The sequence below is a fragment of the Rhinolophus sinicus genome, linkage group LG07, assembly GCF_036562045.2.
Source record: "Rhinolophus sinicus isolate RSC01 linkage group LG07, ASM3656204v1, whole genome shotgun sequence".
NCBI lineage: Eukaryota > Metazoa > Chordata > Mammalia > Chiroptera > Rhinolophidae > Rhinolophus > Rhinolophus sinicus.
In genome coordinates this window covers 82646186-82671103 of record NC_133757.1, presented here as the reverse complement: position 1 = coordinate 82671103, position 24918 = coordinate 82646186, and the positions used below count along the sequence as shown (strand labels likewise).

At 38.3% G+C, this 24918-nt stretch overlaps 1 long non-coding RNA gene across 1 annotated transcript in view; it reads right to left on the bottom strand.

Moving 5' to 3' along the window:
• Nucleotides 1–11757: 11757 nt before the first annotated feature.
• LOC109439629 (uncharacterized) overlaps nucleotides 11758–24918 on the bottom strand; it is a 45641-nt gene continuing 32480 nt past the window's right edge. Inside the window, exon 3 of the long non-coding RNA XR_012498091.1 lies at nucleotides 11758–12063. This is a non-coding gene — a long non-coding RNA (uncharacterized LOC109439629). The remainder of the gene's footprint in view (nucleotides 12064–24918) is intronic.

Sequence of the window (24918 nt, the reverse complement as noted above, 5' to 3'; positions counted from 1 at the left end):
CCTAAAGAATCAAATAGTAAGTGAGTAAATAAAATGTGTAAGCAGATACTGTCAAAAATTTTATAAATAGGAATCTTATATTCTAGAAACTTGTACTAGGAAACGAAAGCTTTTGAGTCCCTCATTTCAAGGACCTTATTAATTTATTCCATACTGAAGATCTCTAACTGTAGAGAACCTGAAAAAGTCCACCAAAAAACTATTAGAACTGATAAATGAATTCAGTAAAATAGCAGGATACAAAATTAATGTTCAGAAATTGGTTGCATTTTTATGTATGAATAACAAATTATCAGAAAGACAAATTAAGAAAATGATCCCATTTACAACTGCATAAAATAAAATAATAAAATAAAATACCTAGGAATAAATTTAACCAAGGAGGTAAAAGACCTGTACTCAGAAAATTATAACACATTGATGAAAGAAATTGAAGAATATACAAATAAATGGAAGCATAGAGTATGCTCATGGATAAGAACTGACATTGTTAAAAGGTCCAGACTTCCCAAAGCGATCTATAAATTCAGTGCAATCCCTATCAAAATACCAATGGCATCTTTCACAGAACTAAAACAAATAATCCTAAAATTTATATGGAGCCACAAAAGACCCCGAATAGCCACAGCAACCTTGAGAAACAACAAAGTTAAAGGTATCACAATACCTGATATCAAACTATATTAAAAGGCCATAGGGATCAAAATAGCATGGTACTGGCATAAAAACACACACATAGATGAAAGGAAAAGAATAGAGAGCCCAGAAATAAACCATGACTATATGGTCAATTAATCTATGACAAAGGAGGCAAAAATATACAATGGGGTAAAGACAGTCTAGTCAATACATGGTATTAGGAAAACTGGACAGATAGATATATGTGAAAATAGATGAAACTAGACCACCTTCTTACACCATATATAAGAATAAACTCAAAATGGATTAAAGACTTAAACGTAAAACCCGAAATCATAAAACTCCTAAAAGAGAATATAGATAGTAAGCTCTCTGATATTGATCTTAGTAATATTTTGTTTTTTGTTTTGTTTCCCTGGAGCAAGGGAAACAAAAGAAAAAATAAACAAATAGGACTATATCAAACTAAAAATTTTTGCACAGCAAAGAAAACCATTAAAAAAAATGAAAAGACAACCTACTGAATGCAGAATATACTTGCCAATGATACATCCAATAAGGGATTAATATCCATAATTTATAAAGAACTCATACAACTCAACACAAACAAACAAACAAACAACACAATTAAAAAATGGACAGAGGACCTAAATTGACATTTCTTCAAAGAGGACATACAGATGGCCAATAGACATGTGAAAAGATGCTCAACATCACTAATCATCAGAGAAATGCAAATAAAAACCACAATGAGATATATCTCACACCTGTCAGAATGGCCATAATCCATAAATCAACAAACACCAGTTAGTGAGGTTGTGGCGAAAGGGAACTCACCTGTACTCTTGGTGGCATTGCAAATTAGTGTAGCTACTATGGAAAAGAGTCTGGAAGTTCCTCAAAAAAACTAAACAGAATGACTTTATGCCCCAGCAATTCCACTTTTGGGTATTTATCTGAAGAAATCCAAGACAATAATATATGCACTCCTATGTTCAACTGCAGTGCTGTTACAACAGTCAAGATACGGAAGCAACCTAAGTGCCCATCAATAGTCGATTAGGTAAAGAAGATGTGTTAAATATATGCAATGGAATATTACTTGGCCATAAAACAGAATGAAATCTTACCATTTGCAACAACATGGATGGACGTGGGAGGTACTATGCTAAATGAAGTAAGTCAGAAAGAGAAAGACAAATATCATATGATCTCATATGTGGAGTCTAAAGAACAAAATAAATAAACGAACAAAACCGAAACAGACTCATAGATAGAGAACAACTTGATAGTTGCCTGATGGGAGGGGATTGAGGGGATGGGTGAAAAAGGTGAAGGGATTAAAAAGTAAATATTGGTAGTTACAAAATAGTCAAGGGAATGTAAGTACGGCATAGAGAATATAGTTAATAATATTGTACTAACTATGTCTAGTGCCTGGTGGGTGCTAAACTAATTGGGGAAACAGTTCGTAAATTATATAAATGTCTAACCACTATGCTGTGAATATCAACTGTAGTTGAAAAAAAAAAATGAAGTATCTCAAACTGAGCACATATTATCTCTAAATACAAATATGTGTCACTTTTCTCTATCACCTGCTGACCGATTGCTCACACTGCCCTAAATTTACCACTGAGCATCAATCCAGCTTCTGTCCTCTCCACAGTCCTCTCTAAACATTGCCTTGCCTCTAAATCTGAGTCAGCACTAAAGCCCTAGGTGCATATTCTCCTTCCTCAGCAGCTCTTTCTGAGAATCAGCCCATGATACAGAGAAACGTTTCTTGATGCATCCTGATTGCCACCTGCACACTCATACCGTTGCTCTCTTGCCTCACAAAGTCCCTGCTCGTTGCTTTTTTTGTTTGTTTTGTTTTGTTTTGTTGTTTGTTTGTTTCATTTTGAGATATTTGCAAATTACTCAGCTCAGAGCCTCCTCTGTATTGTAATACTCTTTTAAAATAAAGTCTACATTTATCGAAGCCCACATTTATTTTTCTTTGGCAATATATTCACCTTCTCTCTCACAAGAGAGCTAGCTAATTGTCAATAAATTATGTCCTTTATGGAAAACTCTATACCCTATCTAGAAGTGGTTAGAACAATGATTAGGCTTTTTTTAAAATTTAAGCACAAAGTATTATAAGGATTGTATGCTATTATAATGGTGGATTCATGTCATTAGACATTTTTCCAAATGAATCCAATGTACAGCTCCAAGAGTGAACCCTTATGTAAACTATGTTCTCTGAGTGATTAGGCTGACGATGTAGGTTCACACCCTACAACAATGCACCACTGTCAATAGAATAGTGATAATGAGGACATCGTTTACGCGTGTGTGGGGGCAAGCAGTGCATGGGACATCTCTGTACCTTCCCCCCAACGTTGATGTGAACCTAACACTGCTTTGAAAAACTAAAGTCTGTTTTCTTTTTTTTCAGTCTTTGTTCTCTTTGATTTTCAGCGTTGGAGGTTTCTATTGTGATATATTCATAAGTTCAGAGATTCTTACCTGAGCTGTGCTCAGTCACTCTTAAACACATCAAAGGCATTCTCACCTCTGTGGCAGTGATTCTGATCTCCAGCATTTTATTCTTATTATTATTTTCAGTTTTTTTCTTGGTATTGCCATCTCATTGCTTATATTGACTACTTCTGTTCTTGCATGCCACCTACTTAATTGATTAGAGCCCTTAGCATATTGAACATAGTTGTTTAAATTTCTGTTGTGATAATTCCAACATCCTTCCCATGCCTGTTTTTTAAGATCACTCTGTCTCTTTAAATCATTAAAACCTCAAGTCTCTGTAATATGAGATTATTTTTGTAAGGTTTGTTTTAAGGATCAAAAAAATAATAATTATGAGTCACTTAGAAAAATGCTTGCCACAATCATTCTATTGTTGTTAGCTATTTGTCCCCCAAACATCATGTGTAGTTTTTTTATTTACCTGATTTGTTTTCAAATTTAAAAACATATTTTAAAAATATACAATATGATTCAAAAGTCAAAAATGTATGCAAATTTATACCTTGAGAAGTTTGTTTCTACTCTCATCTCTTTCACTCATTCTTTCTCACCTACTTTGGTAATTTAAATTTTTTTTTTTCATTTATTCTACTAGTGACTATACAAATAGACTCAAAGGGCCGATTTCATTAGTAATATTTCATGGCTTTTAATTGAGATTTTTTTCATATTTATATCTTATACATTTAAGGCAGTATTTATTCTTAACAAAGTTCCTGTGCTGAACCAGAAGGCACATAGTTAGTAATTATAGTTTGTTATTGAAGAGGCAACATGGTCTCTGGAGCCAGACTGACTTGAATTAACATTCTGGATCTGCTATTTACAAGATGTGTGGTTCTGTGAAGTTAGTCAGTGTCTCTGAGCTAAACTTCACCATTGCAAAGTGGAAACAATAGCACTTACCTCTTAAAGATTAAATTAAATGTGGTAGTTTCGGAGTCGTGATGCTTAGATCTCCCTTCAAGAGAAACTGCCCCTTTATTAAGGGATAGCATGTTCCTCATCAGTAAAGACACTGTAAAGGTCTCCTGCAAGGTGACAGATGCCCATTCAGGAGTTGCTCTACCTTCTCTCCTGGCTGCCAGGCTAATAACCAGGCTTAAATCTCAGTATAACCTGACTGGAGACAAGCTGAGCCTAATAATAGAGGAAAGAGAATACATCCAAAAGGATTGCAAAAATTACTTAGCACGTACCACCTGGCTCCAAAGGAATGCCCTTAAGATTGCATTTTGAGTTTGCTTGATCAAGTAGGCCAGAATATAAGTCAGAATATGCAAGAATTCATTATATTGTGTGTGTTTTCTAGGGACATAGGAGTTAACATTATAGCAAGGGTAATGATGGCGGGCAACCATGGGGACTTGCAGGGAGTTGTGAGGGTGTTTAGTGGCATCTCTAAGGTCAAAACTGATACGTGGTCAACAAGGGAGCTGCTTAACATGTACACACAGAAGAAGGTAAAAATGAGAAATCATGAGTCTGAAGAAAGTCACCTCTATAAAAGGCATGATCCCTTGCTCAGTTCCTGTACCTGAACAAATTTTCTGATATGAAATCCATTGCCTAAAAAGATGGAAGTTCTAACAGTAATGATACTCCAACCACACTGCAAGTACAGACTGTAAAGACTCCTCCAGTCTTTGTGGCAGATCTTATGGTGTTGGAGATGTCAGTGGCGGGTAATGATGCAGTGTGGAGTTTATAAGACCTAGTGGGGAAAATTACAACATAGGTCCCTAGGGTTCTGGAGCAAGGCAAATCACCATCTGCAGCAGAGGAGTATATGCATTCTGAGAAACCACTCCTGCTGTATTACTGTGTTTTGGTACAGACAGAGCGGAACCCCTGTCCGCGGGGTAACAAATGACCATGCATTCAGAACTATCTATTATAAATTGGGCTCTGTTGGACCTGCCAAGTCAAAGTTGAACAGGCTCATCAGCTTTTCATCATAAGATGGAAATAGTGCATCCTGGATGAGCCTGAGCAGGACCAGAGAGAATGAGTGTGACACATAAGCAGATAGCCCAAACCACCTTGTCACCCACCACAGTCGCACCAGTGGCCCTCCCTCAGTTTGCACATATGGTTTGATGGAGGAGGGGTTTGATATGACCAGCTGAAGGAAGAAAAAAGCCTCAGTTTGGATTATGGGTAGGTCAATTTGATACATGGATGTAAGCTGGAAATGGATATTGGCTGCATTGTTGTAACATTGAGAAGTGGCTTCGAAATTCAGTGGAGAGAGAAATCCTTCCCAATGGTTGAAGCTGCAAGCAATGCACATGGCTATCTACTTTGTGGGGAAGGAAGAGTGGCCTGAGGTGAAAATGCATGCAAATTCTTGGGCAGAGGCCGATGGCTTAAGACTGGAAAAGAAAGGATTAGAGTAGGGAGGACAAGGTGTTCTGGAGTGGAGGTATGTGGAAAAGCACATAGGAGAGGACACAGAGTTTGAAGAGTTTTGTATTATAAGTCAATGTTAACGAGAAATCATCTACTACTGCAGAGGTACTGAATAACTAAGTAGACAAAATATTTGGCTAGTGATTTTAGCCAGCCTTTGTCAGAACTGGCAAAATGGGCTTATGAACCCAGTAGTCATAGTAGCATAGAAGCTATACATTGGCCCTACAGCATGGATTCCCACTTACCAAAGCTGATCCAACTACTATGAAGATTGAGCCTTCCAGCAACAAATACCAAGTGAACACTAGTTAACAATTCCATTACACTGGGGTTGCTCCATTAAAGGGCAAGGAGTTCATCATCACAGGACTAGATACCTGTCATGAGTATGGGTACACTTATTGTTCTGATTTACCTTCCCACGAGCTTTAGTCAACAACACTATGTGGAGGCTTATTGAAAGCTCTATCATAGATGTTGAATCCCTCATAACGTCATCCAATAGGGAATCCACTTCACAACAAATTCACTACAGGAACGGACCAATGACCCCAGGATGCATTGACTGAATCACCATGCAGAGGCAGCTGGTGTCGCAGAACGCTGGAATAACCTTCTAACGGAGTGCTAGCTCGATGGCAATACTGTGCAAAGATGGTTTACCATACTTCAGGACATACTGCGCACACCAAGTCATAGGTCTGAATAGGAAGACTGTATGGGCCCAAGAACCAGGATGTAGAAAAAGAGTGGTGGGTTACCATCTACCATTACTCCTAATAACCCACTGTAGGACTTTCCAAAAAAAGAGAGCATTAATAATGCTGACCTCATCACTTTTGCATTTGTCTAACAAGAATAAAATATTTAAATCCCTGCTTTGTCAATTTTGGATTTACATATTTTTATCACATTTTCTTTAGGGATTTTTTTAATATGCTTGTAAAAGCTACATTTTAGACATCTGATTAAGAAAAATGAAAAAGGAATTGTTTCTATTCAAGCTAATGTTAATATCAGGTTAAGCATTGATTTGTTTAGAAAAGTATGCTGTATGCTTTTGGGTTGCTTTCCCATGTGTATCCTCTTGTCAAGCAGTTGGCACCCAGTTGTAGCTCTTGCTGAGTAGCTATGAACAATGATCTATATATACTGTGTGACCTTTCATTTTCTGACCCAAGTCATATCTCTAGTCCTCTTTTCTCTCTCCAGCTTGTTTTGGAATTTCAGTTGTCTGCTGGAAATTCCACCTGAGAGAGCCTAGAGTTACTTTAAATTCATTCTGTTGTATAACAAAGAATTTGGATGGCCTTTGTCTCTGCTTTGGCAGGGATCCTCCACATCCTTGGATTTCCCAGGTGGTAGGAGTGTCTTTGTAATTTATGGTGGGCTTCTTGGGCAGCACTTAAATGCATACTAATGAGATGACTTATGGAGTGCCTCTAGATAGTTTTTAATAACAAGAGGAGTCAAGATGGGGACTGGCCGTGTCAGAGAGACCAATTATGTGATTAGAGGTTTGGGGCTTTGAGTTCTGTGATATCAGCGTGACCTTTGGGTGGGGGGAAGGAGCTGGCAATTGAGTTCAATTTCATAGCCAATGATTGAATCAATCATGCCTCTATAATGAAACTCCAATAAAAATTCTGCACTATGATGCTTAGTTCAGCTTTCTGGCTGGTAATATACACTGAGAGGGTGATTCTCCTTGAGGACACAGTAGCTTCAAGTTTGGGAAGCTTCCAGATTTTCCCTTATATGTCTCTTCATTTGGCTGGTTCTGATTTTTATCCTTTAGAATAAAACTTGAGCACTTTCCTGAATTCTGTGAGTCATTCTGGTGAATTATAAAATCTGAGGGAACCCCCAAATTTGTAGCCAGTTGGTTCCAAGTGTGGGTGGTCTGGGAACCCTAGAGATTGTGGCTGGAGTCTGAAGTGAGGGCAGTGTTGAGGGGGTCTTGACCCTTAACCTAACTTTGACCTAACTTAGGTCACACTTGACCTAACTTTGGTTGTTAGCATCAGAACTGCATTGCCCATTCTTTAAACCCTAAAGCAAAGCATAATCCTCTCTAATAGCCAACCAACTAATTTGCTGAACTTTCTATTTCTCTTCCCACACTATCAGCCATTCAATCCAATGTCTTTTTCCTCCGTAACAGTTCTCACACGCATCTCCTTCAGTTCAATACAAGTTAAACTGGTCTATCCTTATTGTAATCTAGTCCGTATTGTTCAAATTTCTCTCCTCTACCCTCCCCTCTAGCTCAAACATCTTTTTCAGAGATGTCTGTTTAGCATCCACTGCAATACTTCTCAAATAGCAGGCACTCATTTATTTGTTGAATGTCTTTCTGCTGTCCAAACGCTTTAGGATCCCACAAGTTGGTCCCTACACATCTCTTCAACTCTATCTTCTCTTACTTCCATAAATGAATCCTTTGTTGCAATCTAATTACTTATTACTTTGCTCCCAAACAATATGGGTTTATGGGTTCATCTCCATTCCATTGAACAAACTGCATGCCTGAAATGCTCCATTTCCCTCTCTGCTTGTCTAAGCTCCACCTCAGTCAGCCTTCTTGGATTCCTCCATTCCTCAGGGATTTCTCTTACTTCTGAATTCTCCTAGCACATAATATATGTGTATTTTATGTATTGTGTGCAGTTCTCATTTGGATCTTAGTCTAGTAGACCACCTAAAAATTGTACTTATTGTATTTTTTTTCCAGGTTCTTTTGAAAGCTGTGCCATGGTGATTTAAGAGGCAAATGCAATATAATTTTTTCTGTGTGAGCTTAAGGACTAACATGTAAAAAGTACATAAACTTTTCAATTTTTATATAGATTTTCTTTTATTCTATCAATCAGCATAAGCAGTCAAGTCGGATCTGTAAAAATAATGGAGATGGGGAAAATAACTAATTCTGAAGCTGTTCTAATCAACCCCAAAATTTAATGTCATTGAAATCTTAGAGGTGATATTGTCCTTACTAGCCTGCTTGCACTTATACGCATAATACAGGAGCCCTCACTGTTTTCCAAACACGGACGACACCATGCCTCAAACACTATTTAAGCAGCCCAGCATTCATTGTCAGCTTTGCAGTCCTCAAGTTGGCCTATGTTCTCCCACTACCCGCATGCCCTCATATAATCGAAGACTAAATATTGGCATTCTTTAAGTTTCTTATTTTGTGGCAAAGGGAAGAAAAACAAGAATCCAGTCTCAGTAATCAAGAAGGCTACACAATTCAGCATTCATTTAATAGAAATATGCCTTAGGGAGAAATGGCCTTTCTGTGAGAAAACACAACCTTGAAAAAAAAAAAGTCAAATCCTGAATGTATCTTCCAGGCATTTACTAAGCCTTTTGGGCAAATGGGTTCTGGGGTGTTAAGTGAACATTTGTTTTAAAGAGGTGTGTATGTTCTCAAACTGTGTGATCAACAATAACAGTAGAATGCTAAATAGCTGAATTTTAAAGTCCAGCACATCTAATCTGTGACTAAAGATGAATGTGTTTGAAAATAAAGATAAAGGGAATAGTGAAAACTTACTTCTCTCTCTGGTGAGTCTTATCTAATAAATTTCAAATTTCCTTGTAAGAGTCCACATTATTTTTACTTTCTGTCAATGGAAATACATTTTTACAGATTTTGCTTTGTCAAATCTAATCTTGTAGTGGTTCCATATCCCTACACCTGAGTTAATGGTTTCTCTCCAGTAGTACTTGCAACCATTTACAGATTTGTGGGTCAATCCACATTTAAAAACACTCAGTAAGAAATTTTAAAACTAGCTCCCATCAACTCAAAGTGATAGCAAAACTATATACTGATATAATGCTCTATAAAATGAGATGGTGACTGAAAATTTCTGTTATTTTTACTGTCTTATTTCTGCTTCTTCAGTTACTTGTTAAGCATTATATTGAGCTGCAAGAAATCAGACTCGTAGAAAGAAATGTGAACATATACATATTTTAAACACTTCTTTATTTCCCAGTTTTACAGATGTATGACAAGGTCTGGTTACTGAAGCTCATACTTGGACCTGAATTGATTTCAGGAACGAAAGAGCAAAAACACAGATGGATGACTGCTTTCTGGTGAAGGACCCCAGTGCCAAGTACTGGAAGTCCCGATGTCTTCCATGGTGAACAGGATTATCTTTGGAGGAGAGTACCTGAAACCAAACCAGAGGTACAGGGTTGAGAAAGCCTTCTTGGGAAATTTCTCACATGCAATAAAAGGTTGTGTTATGGCAACAATGTGGTATATGCTTACAGAGCAGAGTAAAATTCTGAAATTGTGCTTGAAATGAGGAAACGTTAGAATAGGTAATAATGTATTAGGTCTCCTGTCTTAGGAGTCCTCAGACATTGGGCCAGAGAAGAGAGTGGCCAGGAGACAGTGACAAAAGAGGTGAACAGGGAATAGATCTGATCATATCACCAAGAGCTGGGCTCTATGCATGGAGGACGTAAACTGCCCCAAATAATGTCTTGGAGTTTGGTGAATGTTTCCAGGGGCTGAACTGAGTGCCAAAGCTGTATGTTAGAATTTCACGATTCTGCATACACTGCCTATTTGTCTCTCGATTCTGTGGCTTTTTAAGCTCCTTAGTGAGAAGCAGCATTGCTAGAAACAAATTATTTTAAGTTTCATGTTGGAAGCCCCAAGTCACATTTCTCCCTTTCTTTGATGACTATCTGACTATTTCCAAAGAAGTTAAATTTCGTCCAAGTTTAGGAGGTAGAAAAAAGATAAAGCAAGAGAAAGGCAGCATTTTACCGAGAAGAGACACATCAGTAAGTTTTTTGGCATCAGAAACACAATACCTAATTCAGGAAATATTGTTTATTCAACAATCATTTTTGAGCATTTCCTACATGCCAGTGCTTTGGTAGGTACTAGATAGAGCTATGAAGATAAGGAGGACGTGTTTCTGCCCACAAGAATCTTACATCCTAATGGAGGAATATAGACAAATAAGCAAAAAATGGCAATACAGTATGTTCCACTCTCTGATGGAAATCTTATTTGCTGGAGGTACTCTGGGAAGGGAGGCATACCTAACTGACATCAGGGACAAGGGGGAAGGGTCAGAAAATATTTTCAGAAAAGTAGTGGCTGAGACAAGTTTAAATATCAAATACATGTGCTTGTGACTCTGTACAGGGAGGGCTGTCTGTTGAGTTGTGACAAGTAATATATCAGTGCTATCAAAGATGAGTTCGTTTTGGGCCTTGACTGGGGAATTTTGATTTGATAGAAATGAGAGATCCTCTAAGATTTTAAGCTGGAAGCAACAATATGGCAGAAATGCTTCTAAGGCTTTCTGTCAGTAGGGCAATCAGGTGAAAAGAGATTGGAGGCAGGGAGGTAAGCTAATAATATGTGTTGTCAACAACTTAAGTGTGAGGTCATAGAGACCTCAATCTAGGATGGTGGTTATAGGGAAAACACAAATTGTCAGAATATGAGTCAGGATCTGTGTTTGTCTCAAATGTTTATTCTTTTTCTTTTTTTTTTCTGTCAGGAATAGTCATTTGATTGAAAACAGAGGAGAGAAGAAAGCCATAAATCAATCAACAAGGGCACAAGGGTACTCAACTGGTTACTGGTTCAAAGACTATGAAACTCTTATGAGATGTAAACACAGGATTTGAAAGAGAAATGAAAATAGATGTAAACAGAGAAGAAGGTAAAAGTTGGTTCCAAGATGAAGGTATTAGTGTCCATTTGCGTGCCCATTTATTCCTTTAACAGAGCTGCGGTGGTTTTTTAGCATTACGAAACGTTCTAAAAGAAAACAGGAATGCCTATGCTTGTGAAAAGATTGGCCAAATAATGTGAGTATGGCCAATAGAAATACGTGAATTAAAATAAATTTTACTATACCTAGCAATGGATAAATATTATTTTAATACCAAATGATTTTTGGAAAAGATTTTTTTATGTGGCATTTGGGTTAGTCTTAGCATGAGAATTAAGCCCCACTTAAATTATTTATCATGATAAATAGAATGGAGAAAAGGAGGAAGAAAATATTTAATGAGCGCTTACACTATTCCAGACATCGTGCTAGGTGCTTTATTAGAACAAAAAAACTTCTTGAATTTGAATGTGTACATGTCCTATTTTATCGTTTTACTTGAGAATTTTAATGGAATGACATGACTTCATCCTAACAAATAAGGTTATAGCAATAAACAATTCTGAAAAGTAATTTAGAGTCAAAAAGTAAATGTTCATATCAATTTAAAAACAGTTAAAAAACATTGTGAATGGCATATTCTTGATTATACGTAATTCGTACCTTTGTTTCTATGTAATTATAGTTGTTGTTGGTGTGTGTGCTCTAGGTTCAGTCCCCATGAGGATGGCAACTTTTGATCTTCCTGTTGGTAGAAGCTACTTTTTGACAGGGCCATTTTTCTCAGGGATTGATCACCTCAAATTCATCACTGCCACAAGAATATTAATAAATCAGATATTTTTCGGATCTCAGTATGCAGTAATCGTCTCCAAATATGACAGGCAGTGTGCAGTTGCCCAAATGTAAGTCAAAAACAATATTCTTTTCCTTTAAACATTCTAATTTATCTGATTTATCTTTTTTGAAGTATTCATGATTTGACATTAAAAAAAGGACTGAGTAAAAGCTTACTTAGAACAAAATGAATTACCCTTTGATATCCAATGCGGCAACCCAGTATTTGAGAAAAACAGAACTTCACAAAAGCTTAATATATTTAGTATTTGACAAAGTGTGACCCATTTACTGAAGCAGAAAATGCACCACAGGTTTTTCAGTGTTTCACTTTTTTCTTCTAAAAGCAGATAAATCATATTTACAAGCCAAAGAAAAGAAATGCATCTAGACCTATTTAGGGAAAAATTGGGAGAGAAATGGGGGGGGGGGGCAAATAGAGTAATTTTGACTCAGAATGATACTCCCAAAATAAAATGTGGTGGGCTTTAAAAGATTTCATAGGAATGTCAAAATGTGGAAAATATTTGATGAATTTACATAAAGGAAACTAGTAGATCCTTTCAAGCCTTTTAGAGACTGAAGACACTGACGAGTTTATAAATCCCTTGTTCACGTTGCCGTTTTTCATAGGAAACTTCTGAGATTTTTGTCAGGATTTTAAATATGCTGGAAAAAGAATAAACATTACAATACAAACCCTTACCCTGACTTATATATTCTCCTAAGTGCTCATCTCTGTGGTCGTACTTATTACATTTTCTGCGTGTCTCAGTTTATGATTGTCTCCTCTACTAAACTGTCAACTCCTTGAGAATGGGGGGCTGTCCTATACACCCCCACGTGCCCAGTCCCTGGTACTGCACTTAACACATAAGATGGATCAACAAATGCTTGCCGAACGTGAGAAAATGAGGGGGGAGAAAACCAGAGCATATGGGCCATTCTTTACGAAAAGGGTATATATTACTGCATAGATTGAGATATTTTTATATTAATCAAGTATTTAAAATTGCCGATTTGATCACTGATTATGTTTAAATATCCTATCCTTCCGAAAAGAAGTTACCGAAGAGAAAACTCATTTACATCACTTCAACAGTTTTATAAAATACCAAAAAGCAAGTGATTGTAATTAATATTACTTTAAAAATTCCAAGTGGTGAATATTATGTGAATAAGGTAGAAGGAGAATGTGTGAGAGATTTCACTTCTCAGCCACATTTTTAGATTTCTTGGATCTTTTAGATTTTTTAGATCCATGCTTTAAGCCAAAGTCAGAAATGGGACTAAAATTTAGTTTTCTAACAGTCTAGGTGTCTTGTCTTTTATTTAGTTAGATATAAATTTTATAGTATATAGAGGGATTAAAAAGACTTTCAAATATGTTCCTTTATTCATTAACAATCATTCCAAAGGGCCTGATGGAACAGATCAGATGTAGCTGGAATGAGTTGTGTCCACAGCGCTGCAGATCAAATTAAGAAAAAAAAAATTGAAGATAGCTTTTGGGACCCTTGAAAACCACTTCTGGTTTACAGCCATAAGGACAGAAATGATCAATAATCGTGACTATTTGGTTCATTCATTTCTTTTAATGAACAGACCTCACAACTCACTAAAAGCATTCTTGCAGGACTGGGATGGATTTCAATTCTCTGGTGACTGACGGAAATAGAGCCTTTGATAAAACCTGGAGGAAGCTGCACTGTTCCCCACCATCTTTTCTCCCCCTCATCTTTACAACCAGGAGCTGTTTAACTCAGAAGACTATGTCATCTCAGTACAGACTGATGGGCAGTTGATCGGCAACTATTAGCAAAATTCTCCCCGTGATTCTTAATGCAATTTATTTTAGGCAAGCATCCCGAAACTGTGGATTTGTTTCAAATACATAAAGTCTAGCAAATGTAGGAATAAAAGTCTCAAGAAGAAATGGGCACTGAGTCGGTTGAATCATTTTATTATTATTCAATAGGACCATTTCCATGTCTAGTCACTGCCCTAGTGCAAGTAAGCATCGATTTGTCTCTAATAAAGTGCCATTAATACTGTGGATACTTATAAACTGCTTTTGATAAATGAACAACGTCTGGATTACTGCAGCAGCCTCTTAACTTGTGTCACTTATTCATGTTTCTTCCAGTTATTATCTATTTTATATCTAACTGCTAGGAACACAAAAACCCTGTCTTGAATTTCCACCAATATTTAATTCCCTGCTTATGCAACTAGAGTTTGCTTATTTAACAAAATTAAACCTCTTGTGCCTAAGATTACATGTTTCCTACCAATGTCCCTAGATTTTCATTTTTTCTTATTTAGTTAACCTCTTAATACGTCACTGCATCTATATTTTTCAAAGGACACATTTTTTTGGGTGGGGGTGTCTACCAAAAATTTAAATTTGGAATGTCATAATCTCAAAAATGTAAGTTTAAGAATTTCTAAAATAAGTATACTAGCCTGTTGGCAAACAAAGGATAGAAGGTCTTTGTGATTTCAGAAAATGCCCTTTTCGTAGATCTAAGTCAGAGGTGACTTGGGCAAGAATGGAGGAAAGTGTGGGGATGAAAGAAAGGGAAGTGATGACTCACTGGGACTTTCTCTTTAGCAGTTGCTTCCTCTTCTCCCTACTTTTAATACCATATAATCTGTACATGAGAGGTTTTAATGTTCAAAGGGCTAGTGAATCTTTTCAGAGCAAATGAACAAGAGTAAATTTACTAAATATACATATAATTCTCTAGATGGGGTTTTCAGAGGTTCTAGTATTAGAGTTACATGAAATTATGTCCTGTCCTAATATTTCATGATGCAAATGGATCATGAGTATAAACTTAGATCAAAAAAGGCATGAGAGAGATGGGGAGACTTTCAAAAGTTTGCTTGTATGGTGAGAACCTTAATGTGGATAAACATTAGTTATAGAGATCTTCATTCAGCAGACAAATAGTGAACACTTTTCTGTGTCAGGCCTGGACTTTAAATTGAATGCTTTTCTTCGTAAACTCTTGGATTCCTAGTTTCTATGTCATTGGAGAATTGCTTTAGATTTCCCAGCTCTGCAAAATCAATTTTTCCACTTCATAGTGTCCCAGAGAATCTGGGCACATCTGCCAATCAGCTCTATCAATAAGTGTCAACTCTATTATGAGAAAAGAATTGAAACAAAAACACAGAAGCACATTTACTTCTTCACTTGTTTTTCCTGTCTCATCCCATGCTGGGAAATGCATCTCTCATAAATATACTCTCCAGTTTCTGCCCAATTATATCCTTAACGGAATCCCTAAAATAGACTTTCTTATTTGCCTAAATCATTCTTCAGAACTTAAATAAATGTAAATATAACATTTCAAAGTTCACTGCCATGTTCAAATGGAATTAGCGTTACAGCAATACCCAAAAGGATCCTCTGACCGCTGGGACAAAATAGCCAAATGTGTCCCGTCCAAGAGTAAGGAAGACTGTATCGCTAGATACTGGTTGAACTGGTCCAAAAGAAAAAACAAGCTAAAAGCTGAATATTCTGGAAATTTGCATTTTGTACCTCAGTATTTCTACGTGCCTTAGCAAAAAAATAAAATTGAAAATTGTTCTCAGAAGCAATTTCTAAGTCTCATAAGACGTCATCATTACTCAATTTCGAACTTGCTCCCAAAAATACGAAAGTAATTCTTTAAAGCCAATTCCAAAAGTTATCTTCTCTTCTTTTTCCCCCTCATTCCTGCCTCCCTCCAGTTCTCAGTCTAGTTGTGTTGTTCTCAGTCTAGTTGTGTTGTAGGACAAGCTCCCTCGCCCATTATGAGCCCAGTTAGCCGTTCTCTCGCAGGCTGCCCACGCTGCTGCCGCCCACGCTGCTGCCGCCCACGCTGCTGCCGCCCACGCTGCTGCCGCCCACGCTGCTGCCGCCCACGCTGCTGCCGCCCACGCTGCTGCCGCCCAGTGGCCCAGGGTAGCACAGCAGCCGCCCAGCACAGCACACAGCACAAGGTGGCTGCCGGCCACCCTGGCTGCCGGCCACTCAGCCCCGGAAACACACAGTGGCACAATGAAGGCTGCGGCCGCACGGGTTGCCGGCCACTGATGGCTAGCACAGGGTAGCACACAGCAGCCGCTCAGCTGCATTATGCAGCGACACACACACTGGCTGCTGGGCCCCCCGTGGCAGCACACGGTAGCTCACAGCTCCCCGTGGCAGCTCGCACAGCTCACTGGCCCTGTGGGAATCGAACCGGCAACCTCGGCAGTAGGAGCATGGAGCTCCAACCACTTGAGCCACCGGCCCGCCCGGATACTTGGGCCCTTTTTTTTTTAACTTTTATCATGAAAGAACAAGTAGAAAATGAGTACATAGGGTGCATATTGGCTTTATACTCTCTACTGTTATGAATCTAATGATAAAATAGGATCACTGAGAAATGATTGTGAACGCATTCTGTAAATGGTAAATTAGTATGGAAGTATATTTACTGAGAGCAACAATAAGTTGGTGCAAACGGTGAGGGAACCGAACCGGCAACCTCAGCATTAGGAGCATGGAGCTCCAACCACCTGAGCCACCGGCCAACCCGGATGCTTGGGTTCCTTTTTTTTAACTTTTATCATGAATAGAACAAGTAGAGAATGAGTACATAGAGCGCATATTTAAATGTGCAACCTCTGTTGTCTTAAATCCTTTGCTGTTATGAATCTAATGACAAAATAGGATCACTGAGAAATGATTGTGAAAGCATTCTGTAAATGGTAAATTATTATGGAAATATATTTACTGAGAGCAACAATAATAAATTGGTGCAAACAGGAATCGAACCGGCAACCTCGGCATTGGGAGCAGAGCTCCAACCACCTGAGCCACCGGCCAGCCTAGATACTTGGGCCCTTTTTTTTAAAACTTTTATCAGGAAAGAACAAGTAGTAAATGAGTATATAGCGTGTGTATTGGCTTTACATCCTCCACTGTTATGAATGTAATGATAAAATAGGATCACTGAGAAATGACCGTGAAAGCATTCTGTAAATGGTAAATAATAAATTGGTGTGTGGGATTTTTATACTTAGGTCTATATTTTACTTGTTTATATCTCAAAGGAGGGACCTCCTCACTCAGTATTTTCACAGCTTTTGATAGGTCAGTAAAACATAATGTTTATGTAAGTTAATATGCTATTATCTACAGTTATATATAATCATAGATAATTACATAACATAAATACAGAATTCTAAAACTTCATTAACCATTCCTCCCAGCCATAGAAATTAATTCAGTTCAGTTATTAGGTTTGACACACAAGTTATTTAAAAAGTCAATTGTAAGACACTTATTACACTTTTAAATCTTGAAATCAGGGTACTTATAATATCCAAAAACTTGCTATATTTTATACTGTAAAGCTTTCATTAATTATGTCTTACAACGAATTTTGTTTCATAGTTAAGGAAGTAGAGGATATTGTACCACCACATGTCAGAAACTTTTTGTGGATATAAATTTATATTACAATATTAGCCTCCATGATCTTTAATGCATTCCATTTATTTTTTTGCTATGAAGTATTTACGAATGATTATTCTACCTTAGTCATTAAATGCTCTGATGTAGAGGTCACAGACTTCTCTAATATTAGTTTTTGTTTTCAAAGGCCAAATTGTGAAAGATGAATATGTATCTTATTAAAAAAATATATGGAAGTGATGCTCTAACACATTCATGCCGTTCTTGGACCAGCCTTGCTCCCTTAAATGAAACGCAAAAGATAACAGCACAGAAATCACAAAAGGGGTTCTAATTAAGAATAGAGAATTGCCTCAGAGGTGACTCAGATTCAGATCTTATATAGAACTTGACCTAAATGCCATTTTTTCTTTATTTTAAATTTCTTGAAAGAAAGCAAAACCAAATTAGTATAATATTAAAATATATACTTTAAAATGGCCCTCAGTATTATGCCATCATGAAGTAGCTGCCTTTCTAATTACTTGAAATATTTTCATATTATTCCATTATCTCTACATATGGTTCCTACGGTACAATATGTGAGCCCGATGTCCCACAGTCTCTGTTCAGGGTGAGAGTAGAATCTAACTTCAGACTGAGAAAGAGGACTGGATAGTAATACCATCATCAGGAAAGCAAAAGATGTCCTCATGTTTCCCAGCCATTTGAAAACTTCTATCACCGCATTATCAGCACTACCTTTTTCTATACCCATTTTAATATAGTAGATTGCATAATCCATCATTTGTTCAGTCACTCACTCAGAAAATCTTCATTTAGCATCCTGTGTCAGGTGATGTGGTGGAGCTCTGGAATTGAGAGATGAACACGTGTTCTAGCTTCAAAGACAGCCTCATGTGGGGCAGACAATTAACAACCAGATAATTCCAGAAATGTGTGGTAGAGCAGTAATACAGAAATGCCCAGGAGCAGAAAAAAGGGCGGTCATTAGGACACAGCTTGGCTTAGTCTGGGGGAGACAGGATTTTGTCCTAAAGGACCCAGTGTCTGGCCCGAGTCATAGAATATGAGTAGAAATGAACCAAGTTGTTGTTACACTTGCATGTTTTTCCTCTTCACTAGAGCTCCCATTTTGAAACTTCAGATTTAGTCCTGGGCCCTCTTGCCTGATTTCTATACACTCCTCCTGGAATGTTATCATTCATTCTCAAGGCCTTAATGCCATCTCTATGCTAATTATTTCCATTCAGACATCTGAGGGCAGAGTTTTCCTTTGAGCTTCTGCAAGGGGTTCAAGGGATTTTGTGGCTGAGCAAGGAAAGATTTGACCACAAGGCGGCAGTAGCGTACACAGACTTTACTGGGATACGCTGTGACAGATTGGGGAAGTCCCTCACAGAAGTCTGTTTAGAGACCAAGGCTCATGGTTGCTACTCAGAAGCCGAGGAGGACGCGGGAATTTCTGGGAGAGACGGGAATTGGAAAGGGGGCTTCTGTGTATAGGCAATGCAGGCAGCCTCTGGGTCAGAGAGCGCAGAAGGGCAGCAGCGGCTGGGGATCTTCATGGCCCGCGGTTTATCTATTGCTAGCAGATGTGGGTGAGATTTCGTGGAGGTATACAAAACAGGCAGGCTCTAAACGGCTAAAAAAAAAAAAAAATCTGCTTGTTTGGCCTATTTTAAAAATAAATGGATGTGTAAAAATTTGGTTTTGTTTTTGGCCGGCTTTTGAGCTAATGGGCCTGCAGTGAAGAAATAAAAGATCTAGGGGCCAATACACAGATACCATCTTTGGCTCACTTGTATGACAGCTTCACATCAGTGTAACCAAATGCTTATTTAACATCTCCATTGGGGTGTCACATAGGTATCATGCAATTAACCCAATCGAGACAGAACTCCTGGTGCTTCTCCAGTTTTTCCTTCATGGTAAACGAACTATCATCTAGTATTTGAGGCAGAAACTTAAAAGAGTCACACATGGTTCCTCCCTTTCCAATCTAATCCATCATCACATTGTGTCATTTCTACCGCCTAAGCACCTCTGGTATCTAGTTTTCCACACCCCCATCGCCAACACTTAAATCTAAGCCACAAATCTCTCTCATCTGGATTCCTTTAATAGTCTGCTAGGTTGTCTTATTTTACTCATATCCTCTTTCTCTAAATTCCTCATACAGCAACCAAGGTTATCTTTTGAAACATATTATACATCAATCTCATGCTACGCCCTTGTTTACCTTTTAACAGTGTCCGGCTCCACATTGAGAATCCCCAAATCAGAAAACCCTGCGTGATTTGACCTGTCCCTGCCCTCCACGTTCTTCTCATGCCATCCCCCATTACTTACCAGTGACCAGTCACAGACCCAGTGCCATGTATGTGTTCTCTGCGACACCACGACCTCGAGTTCTGTACTGTTGTCCCTTCTGCCCAAACGTGCGCCTCTCTCAACAATCTGAATGACCACTTCCTTCCTTCCTTTAGGTGTTGCTTAAATGTCTCTTCCTCAGAGAGGTCTTCTGTAATTGGCCTAACACAGCCCTCACCCTCCCTGCCATCCATTCTTCTTATTCTGCCTCAAGAGCTACATTTATTGCTGGCATAATGATGATCTCAACTCATAATGGACACACTATGTTTTTGTTTATTGCTGCAAACCCTCTCTGGACTCTAGGTTTTATGAAAACAGACACTTTGTCTTATTCACTGCCTTTTTTTGTTTTATTGCTTTTTGTTGTTGTTAACCTAGCGCCTAATGTAATGCCTGGCACATGATAGAAACTAAATAAATATTTGTCAAATGAAATACATAAATATGTTCATAAAGAACAAATAAGCAGGGAGGGGTGCAGTTAGGTGGGAAGGCTGTTTTTTCTTTTTCTTTTTTTAAGGGCTAAAGGTGCTATTGTGTTATGAATGGAAAATGTAATGCCTTCTTGATGAAATAAAGGAATTCAAGCAGCTCTGGGGAATATGAATAGCTTTTGAATGAACAGGTTTGACAATTATTGAATTAAATTTCTTATGATTCCTTAACAAGGCTGGGGTTATTAAAAAGTAGATTGATTCAATTGTTCTCTAAATCTTTTAGACCATGGGAGATGAAATAAGAGTAATCATCATTATTTAACAGGTGTATGAAATAACATTTTGTATCAGGAGTAAGGATTAAAGAAAAAACTTTATCAACAGGACATAAAAATCTTAGAATTCTGACCTTCTACCATGTGTTTTTACATTTATAATGCATCTACACCTATATTTCCTTTTTCATACTTACTATTACTTATGTGTGCATTCTCTCTCTGTAGAATGGGAATTTAATCATTCTGTATTGAAGTAAACCTACCTTAATTCGGTGATAGCAGCAAAACTGATAATACAAAGAATAAGAATATGATTATTGAACATTTACTGAGTGTTTAGTCTGTGCTAGGCATGATTCTAAGGGCTTTACATGTTCTAACTTACTTGATCCCATAAGAAGCCCTACGAGTCAGGTACTCGTATTGTCTCTACTTTACCAATGTTGCCTACAATCTCACAGTTAGAAAGCAATGGAGCCGGGAGATAAAACCAGGCAGTCCAGCTCACAGTCATTTGCCGACCACTGCTCTCTATCGCGTACTCCTAATTACGTCCCACTCTTTCTTTTTAGTGATCAGAGTGTTTATGTAAGCTAAAGGCGTGCACATGCTATGGATATCTTCTAAAGAGAGCAGGATTGCACTCATAGAGAGGAAACAGAAGGTTGAAACAGCAAATGTAGGGATGTCCAATTTGTTTTTTGGAAATCAATAACTTTTTGCTAACACATCTGTAGATTTTATTAGTGGGCAGCACCAACAGTGGACAGCAGAGACTTTCTTGTCTTCCTCTTTCCCCTCTCCAGGTGAAAACAGAGAAGTCTGTGAGCCCCTTTCTGGGAGGAGCCAGACTACAAATCTGTGAAATTTTGGATTAGAGAGAACATTGACTCCTTTCTTTTTCTATGCTTCTACTTCTCTCCTCCTTTCACTTTTTCACTGTAATACTTAGGATGACATGACTAAGACTGGAAAGAATTCTTTGTTCTTGCAGCTTCATGCATTCACATATTATTTATTCAACAAATATTTCTGAGTACCTATGATGTGCCAGGCTCTGTGTTAGGCTTGGGTGTTACATGGTAAAGCAAATGTGGTAAAGAAAATCTGTGGACGGAAAGAGAAAATGAAAACATAAAACACGCACATATGTACGCTCATACATATGGGTGTTTTTGCATATATTGCTTACACATATACATACATATACTTTATATCTACTATATATTTACATATTTGTATACATTTAACTTCTTTATCCATGTGCTTAGTTTATATATATTTTATATGTATGTATATATGAGGTCTGACAAGTTTCTGAACTTGGTGCAATGATGTTGCTAACCTTTTTTGATATCAGAGGGATTATTCATTATGAATTTGTACCAACTGGACAGTTAATCAAGTTTGCTATATGGAAGTGTTGAAAAGGCTACGTGAAAAAGTTAGACAACTTGAACTTTTCACCAACAATTCATGGCTCTTGCATCACAACAATGCGCCAGCTCACACAGCACTGTCTGTGAGGGAGTTTTTATCCAGTAATCCAATAACTGTATTGGAACACCCTCCCTGCTCACCTGATCTGTCACCAATGACTTCTTTCTTTACCCAAAGACAAAGGAAATACTGAAAGGAAGATATTTGGATGACATTCAGGACAGCACGGGTAATATGACAACAGCTCTGATGGCCATTCCAGAAAACAGAGTTCCAAAATTGCTTTGAAGTGTGGACTAGGCACTGGCATCGGTGCATAGCTTCCCAAGGAGAGTACCTCAAAGGTGACCGTAGTGATATTCAGCAATGAGGTATGTAGCACTTTTTCTAGGATGAGTTCGCAAACTTAATTGTCTGACCTTGTAGTTACAAATTATCCTAAGTGTTATGAAGGAAATGAACAGGTTCAGTGACAGAGAACCAATTATCAAGGGTGGAAACTACTAGAAGGGCCATAGTGAGTCCCTCAGGGGAGGTAGTTTAGGGATATTCTTGACCCTAAAGAAAAGTGCCAAAGGTATCTCTTGAAGTCCCTGTGCTACCCAGCCCAGCCCACAGACTCCCCAGTCTGAAATAAAGGAACCACCCAGGGGAACCAAATGCCCAGGATTCCAGCTGCAGAGTAATGTGTTCATTTGACAAGGAACTAAAAATACTAGCACAGATATTGGTGAAATCTAGAAGATATTTAGTTCACAAACCTACACTTTGAACATGCTGTGAGGAGATAGAAAAAGTACCTCTGATTGCAAAGCTCTGAATCTATTTGTGTAGAATAAACAGAAGCATGAGAAATGACACCAGAGGCAGTGGACCAATATTTGCAAAAGGAGCTGTCCTAACTGGGATAAACAGAGCACGGTTGAGCTCATCCTTTTCAAGGGAAATGAATTACAGACACGGCATTTACTTAACTGATGGTGAAGACAGTGGAAATATATTTACATGGACGCTGAAATTTAGGAAGACAGACACAGAAAGAGGATGCAACTACTAGTGAAGGACAACATTTTAGAGTGGTTAACAGCTCACAGATCCATATTCCAATCCTATCAGTTATATATGTGGAAATAATCTGGGGACCCTATCATCCTTTGTGACTTTTTAGGAAAGTTACTAACAACCAGTTGTAAATCAGCTCCCTGCAGTGTATTTGAGGGGTGTGGCCTGACGAAGGGGGACAGCTAGGCTAACAATCAAGTGTAATGGCTGAGTGTCTTGTGACCCTACTGTTAACAGAAACTAAGAAAAATAACTTTTCTCTGCCTCCATCTTAGGACCATGGCACAGAGCAGGCTCAAGGTAGAATTTTCGTTTAACTGCAAAGGAAAGAGCGGTAGCAGCAGTTCACGCTCCATAAGGTCCTCTGAGATCTTTGGGCTGAATACAAAGTGCACTTCCAAAGGTGTTACTTGCCTAAGAATTCAGTAGCCTGTGTTAGACCTTGGAACAGTCAGGGTCCAATCAAGGAAAGCAGGATTCACTTGGAATATTTAAATGGAGGACTCTCACACAGGGGATTGACTAAAGCACAAAACAGGTAAAAAAAAAAAAAAAGAGACAGACGAAGCCAATTAGGGAAAAGTGAGGCAGCCCGATTTAGCAACAGAAGCAAGTCACAACCAACCCCAGGCTGGAAGGATGCAAGGACCAGGAGGAGCTAGTGTAACACAGGAGCCTTGGGTTCTTTGGTGAGAATTGGAGCTGTGGTCGGCTTCCGTGGTGGGAGGTGGAGCATGGAAGAGACAAAGCTGCTGCTTGAGAAGGTGCAGGAGACAAACTGAGTGTCAGGAGAGGTGCCCCGGCCCCTCCCTTCTCCCCAACCTCAAGTCTTCTGCCATTGCCCCACCTCCAAGCTCCCACTGGCAGAAGTCAGCTTCAAGTGCTCAGGGAAAGGAAGCCTCAGGGTCAGCTCTCCCTCCCTGCCATGGAGCCGGAGGAAGCACAAGGAATGGATCCAAGAGCAAACTAACCCAAGACCTAACTGGAAGAATTAAGGTACAGAATTCACAGGTCTACCCTGCTGAACAACAGGAACCCTGAACTTTAAAGACTGGGTTCTTGGAAGGTTTGAGTGTAAGAAAAATATCTTTAAAACTTGTTTCCCCTCTTTGTCTGCTTTGATTGGCCAGGTCATTCTAAAATGGGAACGTCTGCATGCACAGCCCCCAAATTAGTTTTAGTTTGGCTAGAAACACTCATCAGAAGACAAACTGATTTTTTTTCCTCTAAAATGAATTACATTTTAACATCCTATTTTGTAAAATGTAGGCAACATGTAAGATTTTCTGTTGTGCTTTCTAGGAATCAGAAAATCCTTCAATTGTCAAGCAAAGGCTTATTTGCCTAAATTATCATGCTGCCCTGACACTGAGATGTGGGGTTTGTTTTGAATCTTTGTACATTTAGTGACCTGCGGTATTTTGATATACACCATTGCCTAAAACTATTCAGTAGGAGGTTTGTGCACCATCTGTGTTTGTTTCTGTAGGAGCAGTAACTGCCTAGAGAAAAATCTGATCCTCATTTCAAAGATGTAGTATAAACAAAATTCAAGATGATGACTTTAACATAATTATTCCATCTTTCATTTACATAGTACTTTATGCACTTCAAAGTGATGTGCTGTGCTTTCATTTAACCATTCTTCACAGAACCTGTGGAAGTTGGGGATTGGCTTCTGAACAATATAAAAGTTCAACAAGGAAAACAAACTGAAATTAGGCCGTCTTTTGGAAGACTGAAAAACCATCTAGTCTCATCTCCTGTTGATAGAAAAT